The following is a 13976-nucleotide window of genomic DNA, read 5'->3' as shown; positions in this document are numbered from 1 at the left end:
CCAGGACTGCTTTACTTGTAAGTGACAGCACCTGGACTGCTCTACTAGCAATGGACAAAACCAGGACTGCTGTACTTGCAATGGACAGTACCAGGACTTCTTTACTTGCAATGGACATTATCAATGCTGATGTACGTGTAATGGACATTACATGGACTGCTGCACTTGCAATCAACAGTACTGGCATCTGCGATTAGGACTGCTGCACTTGCAATGGTCAGTGCCAGGGCTGGTTTACTTGCAATGGTCAGTGCAAAGGACTGTTTTACTTGCATTGGACATTAGCAGGACTGATGGACTTGTAATGGCCAGTACCAGTACTGCTCTACTTGCAATGGACAGGACCAGGACTGCTGCTCTTGTAATGGACAGTAACAGAACTGCTTTGCTTGCAAGTGACTGTACCAGGACGGCTCTACTTGCAATGGACAGTACCAGGACTGCACTTGTAATGTAAAGTATTAGAACTGCTCTACTTGAAATGGGCAGTACCAGCATCTGAGAGGAGGACTGCTGTACTTTTTGTGGATGGTACCAGCACTGCTGTATTTGTAATGGACAGTACCAGGACTGCTAGACTTTTAATGGATAGTACCAGGACTGCTTTATTTATAAGGTACAGTACCAGCTCTGCTATACTTGTGATGGACAGTACCAGGACTGCTTTGCTTGCAGTGGACAGGACCAGGACTGCTGTACATGTAATGGACAGTACCAGGACTGATGTACTAGTAATGGACAATACCAGGACTTTTTTTACTTGGAATGTACAGTACCAGAGCTGTTGTACTTGTACTGGACAGTACCAGGACTGCTATACTTGCATTGGACAGTACCAGGACTTCTGGACTTGTAATGGACAGTACCAGGACTGCTTTACTTGCAATGGACAGTACCAGAGCTGCTGTACTTGTAATGGACAGTACCAGTACTGCCGTACATATAATGGACAGTGCCAGGACTGCTGGACTTGTAATGGACAGTACCAGGACTGCTTTGCTTGTAATGGACAGTACCAGCTCTCCTGTACTAGTAATGGACAGTACTAATACTGCTCTACTTGCACTGGACAGGAGCAGGACTGCTATACTTGTAATGGACAGTACCAGTACTGCTTTAAGTGCAATGGACAGTGCCAGCTCTGCTGTACCTGTTCTGGACAGTACTAAGACTGCTCTACTTGCAAGGGACAGGAGCAGGACTGCTGTACTTGTAATGGACAGTACCAGGACTGCTGTACTTGTAATGCACAGTACCAGGACTGCTGTACTTGTAATGGACAGTACCAGGACTGCTGAACTTGTAATGGACAGTACCAGGACTGCTGTACTTGTAATGCACAGTACCAGGACTGCTGTACTTGTAATGGATAGTACCAGGACTGCAGTAAATGTAATGGATAGTACCAGGTTTGCTGTACTTGTAATGGACAGCATCAAGACTGCGTTGCTTGCAATGGGCAGTTCCAGTAATGGTGTTCTTGTAATGGAAAGTACCAGGACTGCTATATCGCATTGGACAGTACCGGGACTGCTGGACTTGTAATGGACAGTACCAGGACTGCTGTACTTGTAATGCACAGTACCAGGACTGCTGTACTTGTAATGGATAGTACCAGGACTGCAGTAAATGTAATGGATAGTACCAGGTTTGCTGTACTTGTAATGGACAGTACCAGTACTGCTCTACTTGCAATGGACAGGACCAGGACTGCTGCTCTTGTAATGGACAGTAACAGAACTGCTTTGCTTGCAAGTGACTGTACCAGGACGGCTCTACTTGCAATGGACAGTACCAGGACTGCACTTGTAATGTAAAGTATTAGAACTGCTCTACTTGAAATGGGCAGTACCAGCATCTGAGAGGAGGACTGCTGTACTTTTTGTGGATGGTACCAGCACTGCTGTATTTGTAATGGACAGTACCAGGACTGCGAGACTTTTAATGGATAGTACCAGGACTGCTTTATTTATAAGGTACAGTACCAGCTCTGCTATACTTGTGATGGACAGTACCAGGACTGCTTTGCTTGCAGTGGACAGGACCAGGACTGCTGTACATGTAATGGACAGTACCAGGACTGATGTACTAGTAATGGACAATACCAGGACTTTTTTTACTTGGAATGTACAGTACCAGAGCTGTTGTACTTGTACTGGACAGTACCAGGACTGCTATACTTGCATTGGACAGTACCAGGACTTCTGGACTTGTAATGGACAGTACCAGGACTGCTTTACTTGCAATGGACAGTACCAGAGCTGCTGTACTTGTAATGGACAGTACCAGTACTGCCGTACATATAATGGACAGTGCCAGGACTGCTGGACTTGTAATGGACAGTACCAGGACTGCTTTACTTGTAATGGACAGTACCAGCTCTCCTGTACTAGTAATGGACAGTACTAATACTGCTCTACTTGCACTGGACAGGAGCAGGACTGCTATACTTGTAATGGACAGTACCAGTACTGCTTTAAGTGCAATGGACAGTGCCAGCTCTGCTGTACCTGTTCTGGACAGTACTAAGACTGCTCTACTTGCAAGGGACAGGAGCAGGACTGCTGTACTTGTAATGGACAGTACCAGGACTGCTGTACTTGTAATGCACAGTACCAGGACTGCTGTACTTGTAATGGACAGTACCAGGACTGCTGAACTTGTAATGGACAGTACCAGGACTGCTGTACTTGTAATGCACACTACCAGGACTGCTGTACTTGTAATGGATAGTACCAGGACTGCAGTAAATGTAATGGATAGTACCAGGTTTGCTGTACTTGTAATGGACAGCATCAAGACTGCGTTGCTTGCAATGGGCAGTTCCAGTAATGGTGTTCTTGTAATGGAAAGTACCAGGACTGCTATATCGCATTGGACAGTACCAGGACTGCTGGACTTGTAATGGACAGTACCAGGACTGCTGTACTTGTAATGCACAGTACCAGGACTGCTGTACTTGTAATGGATAGTACCAGGACTGCAGTAAATGTAATGGATAGTACCAGGTTTGCTGTACTTGTAATGGACAGTACCAGGACTGCTGTACTTGTAATGGACAGTACCAGGACTGCTGTACTTGTAATGCACAGTACCAGGACTGCTGTACTTGTAATGGATAGTACCAGGACTGCAGTAAATGTAATGGATAGTACCAGGTTTGCTGTACTTGTAATGGACAGCATCAAGACTGCGTTACTTGCAATGGGCAGTTCCATTAATGGTGTTCTTGTAATGGAAAGTACCAGGACTGCTATAGCGCATTGGACAGTACCAAGACTGCTGGAAATGTATTGGACAGTATTGTGACTGCTATACTTGCAATGGACAGTTCCAGGACTGCTGTAGTTGATTTGGATATTACAAGGACTGCAGTACATTTAATGGACAGTACCAGGACTGATGTACTCGCAATGGACAATACCAGGACTTATTTACTTGCAATGGACAGTACCAGTGCTGTTGTACTTGTACTGGACAGTACCAGGACTGCTATACTTGCATTGGACAGTACCAGGACTGCTGGACTGGTAATGGACAGTACCAGGACTGCTATACTTGCAATGGACAGTACCAGAACTGCTGTACTTGTAATGGGCAGTACCAGTACTGCAGTACATATAATGGACAGTGCCAGGACTGCTGGACTTGTAATAGACAGTACCAGTACTGCTTTACTTGTAATGGACAGTACCAGCTCTGCTGTACTTGTAATGGACAGTACTAATATTGCTCTACTTGCAATGGACCGGAGCAGGACTGCTGGGCTTGTAATGGCCAATATCAGGACTGCTCTACTTGAAATGGACAGGACCAGGACTGCTGTACTTGTAATGGATAGTACCAGGACTGCTGTACTTGTAATGCACAGTACCAGGACTGCTGTACTTGTAATGGACAGTACCAGGACTGCTTTACTTGTAAGTGACAGTACCAGGACTGCTCTACTAGCAATAGACAAAACCAGGACTGCTGTACTTGTAATGGAAAGTGATAGGACGGCTGGAATTGTAATGGACAGTACCAGAACTGCTTTACTTGGAATAGACAGTACCAGGACTGCTGTAATTGTAATGGACAGTTCTAGGGCTGCTGCAGTTGTAATGGGCAGTACCAGGACTGCTCTACTTGCAATGGACAGGACCAGAACTGCTGCTCTTGTAATAGACAGTAACAGGACTGCTTTGCTTGCAAGTGACTGTACCAGGAGAGCTCTACTTGCAATGGACAGTACCAGGACTGCGGTACTTGCAATGGACAGTACCAGCTCTGCTGTACTTGTAATGGACAGTACTAAAACTGCTCTACTTGCAATGGACAGGAGCAGGACTGCTATACTTGTAATGGACACTACCAGGACTGCTTTAAGTGCAATGGACAGTGCCAGCTCTGCTGTACCTGTTCTGGACAGTACTAAGACTGCTCTACTTGCAAGGGACAGGAGCAGGACTGCTGGGTTTGTAATGGTCAATATCAGGACTTCTCTATTTGAAATGGACAGGACCAGGACAGCTGTACTTGTAATGGACAGTACCAGGACTGCTGTACTTGTAATGCACAGTACCAGGACTGTTGTACTTGTAATGGACAGTACCAGGACTGCTGTACTTGTAATGGACAGTACCAGGACTGCTGTACTTGTAATGCACAGTACCAGGACTGCTGTACTTGTAATGGATAGTAAAAGGACTGCAGTAAATTTAATGGATAGTACCAGGTTTGCTGTACTTGTAATGGACAGCATCAAGACTGCGTTACTTGCAATGGGCAGTTCCAGTAATAGTGTTCTTGTAATGGAAAGTAACAGGACTGCTATAGCGCATTGGACAGTACCAGGACTGCTGGACTTGTAATGAACAGTATCAGGACTGCTTTACTTGTAATGGACAGTACCATCACTGCTGTGCTTGTAGTGGACAGTACCAGGACTTCTCTACTTGCAATGGACATTATCAGGACTGCTGTACGTGTAATGGACAATACGTGGACTGCTGCACTTGCAATCAACAGTACTGGCATCTGCGATTAGGACTGCTGCACTTGCAATGGTCAGTGCCAGGGCTGCTTTACTTGCAATGGTCAGTGCAAAGGACTGTTTTACATGCATTGGACATTAGCAGGACTGATGGACTTGTAATGGACAGTAACAGAACTGCTTTGCTTGCAAGTGACTGTACCAGGACTGCTGTACTTGTTATGGAAAGTATTAGAACTGCTGGACTTGTAATGGACAGTACCATAATTGCTTTACTTGTAATAGACAGTACCAGGACTGCTTTACTTGTAATGGACAGTACTAGGACTGCTGTACTTGTAATGGACAGTGCCAGGACTGTTCTACTTGCAATGGACGGTACCATGACAGCTGGTTTTGCTATGGACAGTACCAGGACTGCTGTAGATGTAATGGACAGTACAGAACTGCTGTACTTGTAATGAGCAGTACCAGCATCCGAGAGGAGGACTGCTGTACCTGTTGTGGATGGTACCAGGACTGCTGTACTTGTATTGGACAATACCGGGACTTCAATAATTGCAATAGACAGTACCAGGACTGCTAGACTTTTAATGGACAGTACCAGGACTGCTTTACTTTGTAATGTACAGTACCAGCTCTGCTGTACTTGTAATGGACAGTACCAGGACTCCTTTATGTACAATGGACAGTACCAGTACAGCTGTACGTGTAATGGGAAGTAACAGGACTGCTTTAATTGCAATGGACAGTTCCAGGACTGCTGTAGTTGTTTTGGATATTACAAGGACTGCAGTACATTTATTGGACAGTACCAGGACTGCTGTACTTGTAATGGACAGTACCAGGACTGCTGAACTTGTAATGGACAGTACCAGGACTGCTGTACTTGTAATGCACAGTACCAGGACTGCTGTACTTGTAATGGATAGTACCAGGACTGCAGTAAATGTAATGGATAGTACCAGGTTTGCTGTACTTGTAATGGACAGCATCAAGACTGCGTTTCTTGCAATGGGCAGTTCCAGTAATGGTGTTCTTGTAATGGAAAGTACCAGGACTGCTATATCGCATTGGCCAGTACCAGGACTGCTGGACTTGTAATGGACAGTACCAGGACTGCTGTACTTGTAATGCACAGTACCAGGACTGCTGTACTTGTAATGGATAGTACCAGGACTGCAGTAAATGTAATGGATAGTACCAGGTTTGCTGTACTTGTAATGGACAGTACCAGGACTGCTGTACTTGTAATGGACAGTACCAGGACTGCTGTACTTGTAATGCACAGTACCAGGACTGCTGTACTTGTAATGGATAGTACCAGGACTGCAGTAAATGTAATGGATAGTACCAGGTTTGCTGTACTTGTAATGGACAGCATCAAGACTGCGATACTTGCAATGGGCAGTTCCATTAATGGTGTTCTTGTAATGGAAAGTACCAGGACTGCTATAGCGCATTGGACAGTACCAGGACTGCTGGACTTGTAATGAACAGTATCAGGACTGCTTTACTTGTAATGGACAGTACCATCACTGCTGTACTTGTAGTGGACAGTACCAGGACTTCTCTACTTGCAAGGGACATTATCAGGACTGCTGTACGTGTAATGGACAGTACGTGGACTGCTGCACTTGCAATCAACAGTACTGGCATCTGCGATTAGGACTGCTGCACTTGCAGTGGTCAGTGCCAGGGCTGCTTTACTTGCAATGGTCAGTGCAAAGGACTGTTTTACTTGCATTGGACATTAGCAGGATTGATGGACTTGTAATGGCCAGTACCAGGACTGCTCTACTTGCAATGGACAGGACCAGGACTGCTGCTCTTGTAATGGACAGTAACAGAACTGCTTTGCTTGCAAGTGACTGTACCAGGACGTCTCTATTTGCAATGGACAGTACTAGGACTGCTGTACTTGTAATGGAAAGTATTAGAACTGCTGGACTTGTAATGGACAGTAACATAATTGCTTTACTTGTAATAGTCAGTACCAGGACTGCTGTACTTGTAATGGACAGTATTAGGACTTCTGTACTTGTAATGGACAGTGCCAGGTTTGTTCTACTTGCAATGGACGGTACCATGACAGCTGGTCTTGCCATGGACATTACCAGGACTGCTGTAGATGTTATGGACAGTACAGAACTGCTGTACTTGTAATGGGCAGTACCAGCATCTGAGAGGAGGACTGCTGTACTTGTTGTGGATGGTACCAGGACTGCTATACTTGTATTGGACAGTACCAGCTCTGCTGTACATGTAATGGACAGTACCAGGACTCCTTTATGTACAATGGACAGTGCCAGTACTGCTGTACTTGTAATGGGCAGTATCAGGACTGCTTTAATTGCAATGGGCAGTACCAAGACTGCTGGAAATGTATTGGACAGTATTGTGACTGCTATACTTGCAATGGACAGTTCCAGGACTGCTGTAGTTGATTTGGATATTACAAGGACTGCAGTACATTTAATGGACAGTACCAGGACTGATGTACTGGCAATGGACAATACCAGGACTTATTTACTTGCAATGGACAGTACCAGTGCTGTTGTACTTGTACTGGACAGTACCAGGACTGCTATACTTGCATTGGACAGTACCAGGACTGCTGGACTTGTAATGGACAGTACCAGGACTGCTATACTTGTAATGGACAGTACCAGAACTGCTGTACTTGTAATGGGCAGTACCAGTACTGCAGTACATATAATGGACAGTGCCAGGACTGCTGGACTTGTAATAGACAGTACCAGTACTGCTTTACTTGTAATGGATAGTACCAGCTCTGCTGTACTTGTAATGGACAGTACTAATATTGCTCTACTTGCAATGGACCGGAGCAGGACTGCTGGGCTTGTAATGGCCAATATCAGGACTGCTCTACTTGAAATGGACAGGACCAGGACTGCTGTACTTGTAATGGATAGTACCAGGACTGCTGTACTTGTAATGCACAGTACCAGGACTGCTGTACTTGTAATGGACAGTACCAGGACTGCTTTACTTGTAAGTGACAGTACCAGGACTGCTCTACTAGCAATAGACAAAACCAGGACTGCTGTACTTGTAATGGAAAGTGATAGGACGGCTGGAATTGTAATGGACAGTACCAGAACTGCTTTACTTGGAATAGACAGTACCAGGACTGCTGTAATTGTAATGGACAGTTCTAGGGCTGCTGCAGTTGTAATGGGCAGTACCAGGACTGCTCTACTTGCAATGGACAGGACCAGAACTGCTGCTCTTGTAATAGACAGTAACAGGACTGCTTTGCTTGCAAGTGACTGTACCAGGAGAGCTCTACTTGCAATGGACAGTACCAGGACTGCGGTACTTGCAATGGACAGTACCAGCTCTGCTGTACTTGTAATGGACAGTACTAAAACTGCTATACTTGTAATGGACACTACCAGGACTGCTTTAAGTGCAATGGACAGTGCCAGCTCTGCTGTACCTGTTCTGGACAGTACTAAGACTGCTCTACTTGCAAGGAACAGGAGCAGGACTGCTGGGTTTGTAATGGTCAATATCAGGACTTCTCTATTTGAAATGGACAGGACCAGGACAGCTGTACTTGTAATGGACAGTACCAGGACTGCTGTACTTGTAATGCACAGTACCAGGACTGTTGTACTTGTAATGGACAGTACCAGGACTGCTGTACTTGTAATGGACAGTACCAGGACTGCTGTACTTGTAATGCACAGTACCAGGACTGCTGTACTTGTAATGGATAGTAAAAGGACTGCAGTAAATTTAATGGATAGTACCAGGTTTGCTGTACTTGTAATGGACAGCATCAAGACTGCGTTACTTGCAATGGGCAGTTCCAGTAATAGTGTTCTTGTAATGGAAAGTAACAGGACTGCTATAGCGCATTGGACAGTACCAGGACTGCTGGACTTGTAATGAACAGTATCAGGACTGCTTTACTTGTAATGGACAGTACCATCACTGCTGTGCTTGTAGTGGACAGTACCAGGACTTCTCTACTTGCAATGGACATTATCAGGACTGCTCCACTTGTAATGGACAATACGTGGACTGCTGCACTTGCAATCAACAGTACTGGCATCTGCGATTAGGACTGCTGCACTTGCAATGGTCAGTGCCAGTGTTGTAAATTGAAACAACGATGTGATTAAGCATTTACTAAAGACATTAATTCCCCTTTTATAGATCGTGTTTTCTCTGTTATGTTGACCGAAGCTTGGACTCCATTTTGTACTGTCATGCTCTCACGTATTCCCCACGAAAAGAGTCCAACCTCTGTGTTAGTTGCTCTTGCAATCTGCCTAGTAACAGTCTATAAATAGCTCCTTTGTCTATCTGGCACATGCCCAGACTTGACCACATCTGTTATCAGTTAGCCTTGCTTGACCATGTTTTCGCGGGCTCAAGGAGTGCGTTATCTCCGCCCACATATTGATTCAGTATTGAAAATGACCATAAATGGTAATGTTCTTCGGCCTCATGTTGTATCCACCCACTTATGAGCCCCTCTGTTGTGTATAAAAGGGGACCATGTACGAAGGTTCTTTGTGCTACTCTATGCAATACTGAAGAGTGTTGTGTGGATTGTAGGACCACCCTTAAGGGTTAATAAATGCTGTCTTTGTACTTTGCAGTTTCCGTGCCAACTTCCTTATAGATTCCATTACAGGAGAGCGAACCCTTGTGTCCTGCGGGCCTAGCTGGGGCCTGTATTCATCAATTGGCGCCCGTCACGTGGGGCTCATCGGCGACTCGGATGCTCGAAGGACTGGTCGCGACGAAGGTGAGGAATTGAGCCGGGGACGTGATCACTGCCAGCGGCGCCTTAGCCCTGGCATTCCAAGGTTTTTCTTCCTTCCCTTCCGAGCTGACCGTCTGGGTGGCGCCGGTCCTCGACTGAGACCTCTTCTGTCGGTCTTGCCGTGAAAGCCGTTTGGGCGATTGTGGAGCTTGGCAGTTGGAATCTGGACTCTTGATTGGTAAGAACCGGTGTACGGTACTTGCTCCGAGTTTTTGAAGCCTGATCTGGCTATTTGAGTTTGATTTGTGATGACTAGTCATATTTTGTATTTGTCTTTGTGAATATATATGCGTTGCAACACATATAGGCAGATAATGTGGAGAGATTTCTCCGGAGCTGTGTAACTTTGAACGGCGCAACGATTAAGTGCCATTTTTCTATAATATTGCATATTTTGCATTATTTCTGAGCATGCCTGCTTTCAGCGCACTCCGTAAGTGGTGTTGCTGTTTTGGGAACCGGTTGAACCTCGAGGAATCTGCTCCAGCTCCCCCAGAGGGGACTCCTAATAGGGATATGTATGTGAAGCATGGTCTTTCTTCCATAATGTACAGCACAGTATGGAGGAAATATACAAAAAAAGATCCTGAGTTGCGATGGCCTTTGTATGGATCGTTTGATATACGCAAGATTGAGTATGTGGAACAGTGTATGTGTAAGCGGCGTGCTCGTCAGGATATGTTTGAGTGTGTGCGGTTGTGGGTGAAGGAGGTGCGTGAGCGAGAGAAGCGTGAGAAAGCGCTGTTTGATAAAGAACAACGGAAGAATGATCATGTGCGAGCACAGGAAGCGAAGCGTCGGGAGGACAGAGAGCAGACGGACAGGCAAGAGAAGGAGCGTAGGCTACAAGTTTCGGGACAATACGCTGTTCGGCAGCCACTTTATCCTGTCCTTAATAATCTTGATGATGATTTTTATTTACTAGATCGCTCTCCGCCCCCTTATGTCGGCGCATCTGCTCCGAGGCCGCAAGATTCTGTCCCGGGTACGGGTAAGGTAGATACGCGGTCCATGTTATCAGCCGAGCAAATGGCTGAGCTTCGGCAAATTTCCTTCCGTGCACTTAACGGCAAGATATCCATAGAGGAATTATTCCATACTTGGGGGCCGTGGCAGGAGAGAGATAAATTGTATTTTCTGGGTCATTTTGCGGAGGAAGTGATTGATGCTTTCCGGAAACGTTCTGGTGTTTTTGAGCCCGACGAAGTGTCATCGGATGCTAAAGCATTGCGTAATGGTGTTTTCTCTTTTTCTAAGGCTCCAGATACGGCTCGGCGGCTGTTCGCCTTGCGGGACGAGGTGCTGGTCTTTAAAGAGAAAGCGCGCCAGCGAGCAGGGGAGGAGAAGCAGTCGGATTCGTGCACAACAGAGGGCCACTCATCCACCTCCCAGTCAGATAAGGATGATGTAGTGCATGTTAAACCAATGCGAGAGGCGGCGCCTTTGTATGTTCCTCCTAAAGGAGCGGGGACTAGCTCGGACATTACCTCCGCCGATGCTAAGGGATATTTTGTGTATAATTGGGTTTACACTCCATGGCATAGGGCTGATGTTATGGCATTGAAGAATGCGCTGCCCGACCCCCGCAAGAATCCAGCGGCCTTCTATGAAGAAGTCGAGGGGGCCTTGAATTCTTGCGTTATGACTTTAGCAGATATAGATTTGTTCTTTGGGCTTATTCTACCACCAGATATGTGGCGATCTGTGCGAAAGGTAGATGATGTTGCCACTTTTAAGGCTCGATGGTCTGAACTGGAAGATGAGGATAGGGAGAGGAAGCCTGCGCAGAAACCGCCCCAGAATATTTTAGATCTCCCTGCTGCTATTGTGGCTAAGTTAAAGACAATTATCCCCCCTAAAAAGATTGACTGGAATATGTTAGCTGCATGTAAACAGAAAGTTGACGAGTCAGTTGCGGACTTCTTTACGCGCTTTGAGGAGACGTTTCACGATTTTAGTGGACAGTCGCTTACCGACGATACGGGACGCCACCTTTTCGCGGATAAATATGTGGCTAATCTGCTGCCGGCAGTTGCGGCCCGTCTAAAAGCGAGTGAAAGTTCTTGGTCTTCCGCTACACCGACGGCCCTCCTGACTATCGCTCAGTATTATGAGCGTCAGGAGCAAGAAGCGAAGGGCCAGGAGGAAAAGAAATCGAAAGATTTGAAAACAAAGGTGATGTTGGCACAAGTCTATGGCCCGCCTCGACGGGGTAGTAATAGAGGTAGGGGAGGATCTTATGGTCCTCCCTCGGGCCGGTCTGATTTGAATAGGAATCAATGTGCGTATTGTAAGCAATCGGGTCATTGGGCTAGGGACTGCCCGGTGTTGCATGCATCGCGTCAGGGGCATACCCCCGGTGGCCCGCGAGGTAGAGGGGGTTTCTCCAACTTCCGAGGGAATTCTAATGAACAGGCTCGTTTTGACTCTGCTGGGCAGCATCGAGATAGATCAAATGTTTTCGATCGCCAGCATCAGTATCAAGCGTCAGGGATTGACCGGTCGGGGTACCATGACACTCAGCATGCATAGGAATGCGTTGGATGGGGGTTAGAATCAGTTGAGGTGCCAGTCGATCAGAAGGGCCCTTATGTATCGGCTGAGGTTTTGGGCTCTACTGATCAGTTCCTAGTGGATACTGGAGCGACACGTAGTGCGCTATCTAAGCAATTGGTTCCGGGGGCTCCCCCATCCGGCTTAATGGTCACATCGGTAGGGTTTGACGGTACACTCTCCCGAAGCCCTCTTTCACAGCCCCTCATGTTTAAGGTTGATTCTTTTTCTGCACCTTGTCCGTTTCTGCTTGCCCCGTACACACTGGACAACATTATGGGTCTTGATATGTTAAAGCATTTTAGGGCTACGATCCGCTGCTCCCCTGCTGGTGTGCGGGTAATATTGAATGACAATTACCCCCCGATCTGAACGGATGTGTACGATGTCAGAGGATGCGCTGTTATCTACCCTCCCTCGTGCGTTGTGGGCGACTTCGGATACTGATGTAGGACAAATGGTGATTCCACCGGTCCACATTAGCGTCCAGGAGGGGGCGGGGTTACCACGCCTCCCACAGTACCGTATTTCCCAGGAGGGGGAGGAGGCTCTCACACAGATAGTGCAGGATTTGATAGCGGTAGGGGTAGTGGAGGAAGTCCCCTATAACATTTGTAATAGCCCGATTCTTCCCATATTGAAAAAGGATACGGATGCCAGAGTTTATCGATTCATAATTGATTTGAGAGAGGTGAACAAGATCGTGATACCTCAATACCCAGTGGTTTCTGATATCACGACATTGCTTACCTTGGTCCCGCCTACGGCGACCATGTTCTCAGTGATTGATTTGAAAAATGCCTTCTTTTCCATTCCCATTCACCCTGATAGTCGATATCTTTTTGGGTTTACATTAAATAATAGATCTTATCGTTTTTGTAGGATTCCCCAGGGCTATACAGAAAGTCCTAGCATTTATAGTCAGGCTTTGAAACGACAATTGGATTCCTTTCTTCTGCTCGAGGGGGTCGCCCTCATTCAATATGTTGATGACATCTTGCTGGCGGCTGACACTCTGGAGTTGTGTGAGAAAAGTACGTTATCCTTACTTTCTGTTTTAGCGTCCCACAATCATAAGGTATCTAGGAAGAAATTGCAATTCTGTAGACCAAAGGTGACTTATTTGGGTCACCTTTTGTCTAAGGAGGGACGTGCACTCACACCGGATCGTATCCAAGTAATTTTGGACACACCGAGACCGTCCACACAGAAGGATGTGCGTGCATTTTTGGGCCTTGTTTCTTTTTGTAGACAGTGGATATTGGGGTTTTCGCACATAGCTAAGCCATTGTTAGCCCTCTTGACAAAGGACACGCCTATTCCAATCCCTTGGTCAGATGAGTGTGATACTGCTTTTCAGCAACTACGACAGGCCCTTTGTTCAGCACCAGTGTTAGGGACCCCTGATTATGCAAAACCCTTTTCGTTGTATGTGCATGAGAAAGATGGATGTGCATTGTCAGTTTTAGTGCAGATGCACGGCGATAAGCAGCGCCCATGTGAATATTTTTCGGCTGTACTTGATCCTGTCGCCCGAGCATTACCAGGGTGTTTTCGCTCGGTTGCAGCGACAGCTGTGTCAATACGCCAAAGCGAGGGAATTGTGTTATCTCATAAGCTGTTGGTATTAGTTCCCCATGCTGT

This window comes from Triturus cristatus, chromosome 5_1 (genome assembly GCF_964204655.1).
Source record: "Triturus cristatus chromosome 5_1, aTriCri1.1, whole genome shotgun sequence".
NCBI lineage: Eukaryota > Metazoa > Chordata > Amphibia > Caudata > Salamandridae > Triturus > Triturus cristatus.
Note: the sequence above shows the minus strand (reverse complement) of the source record.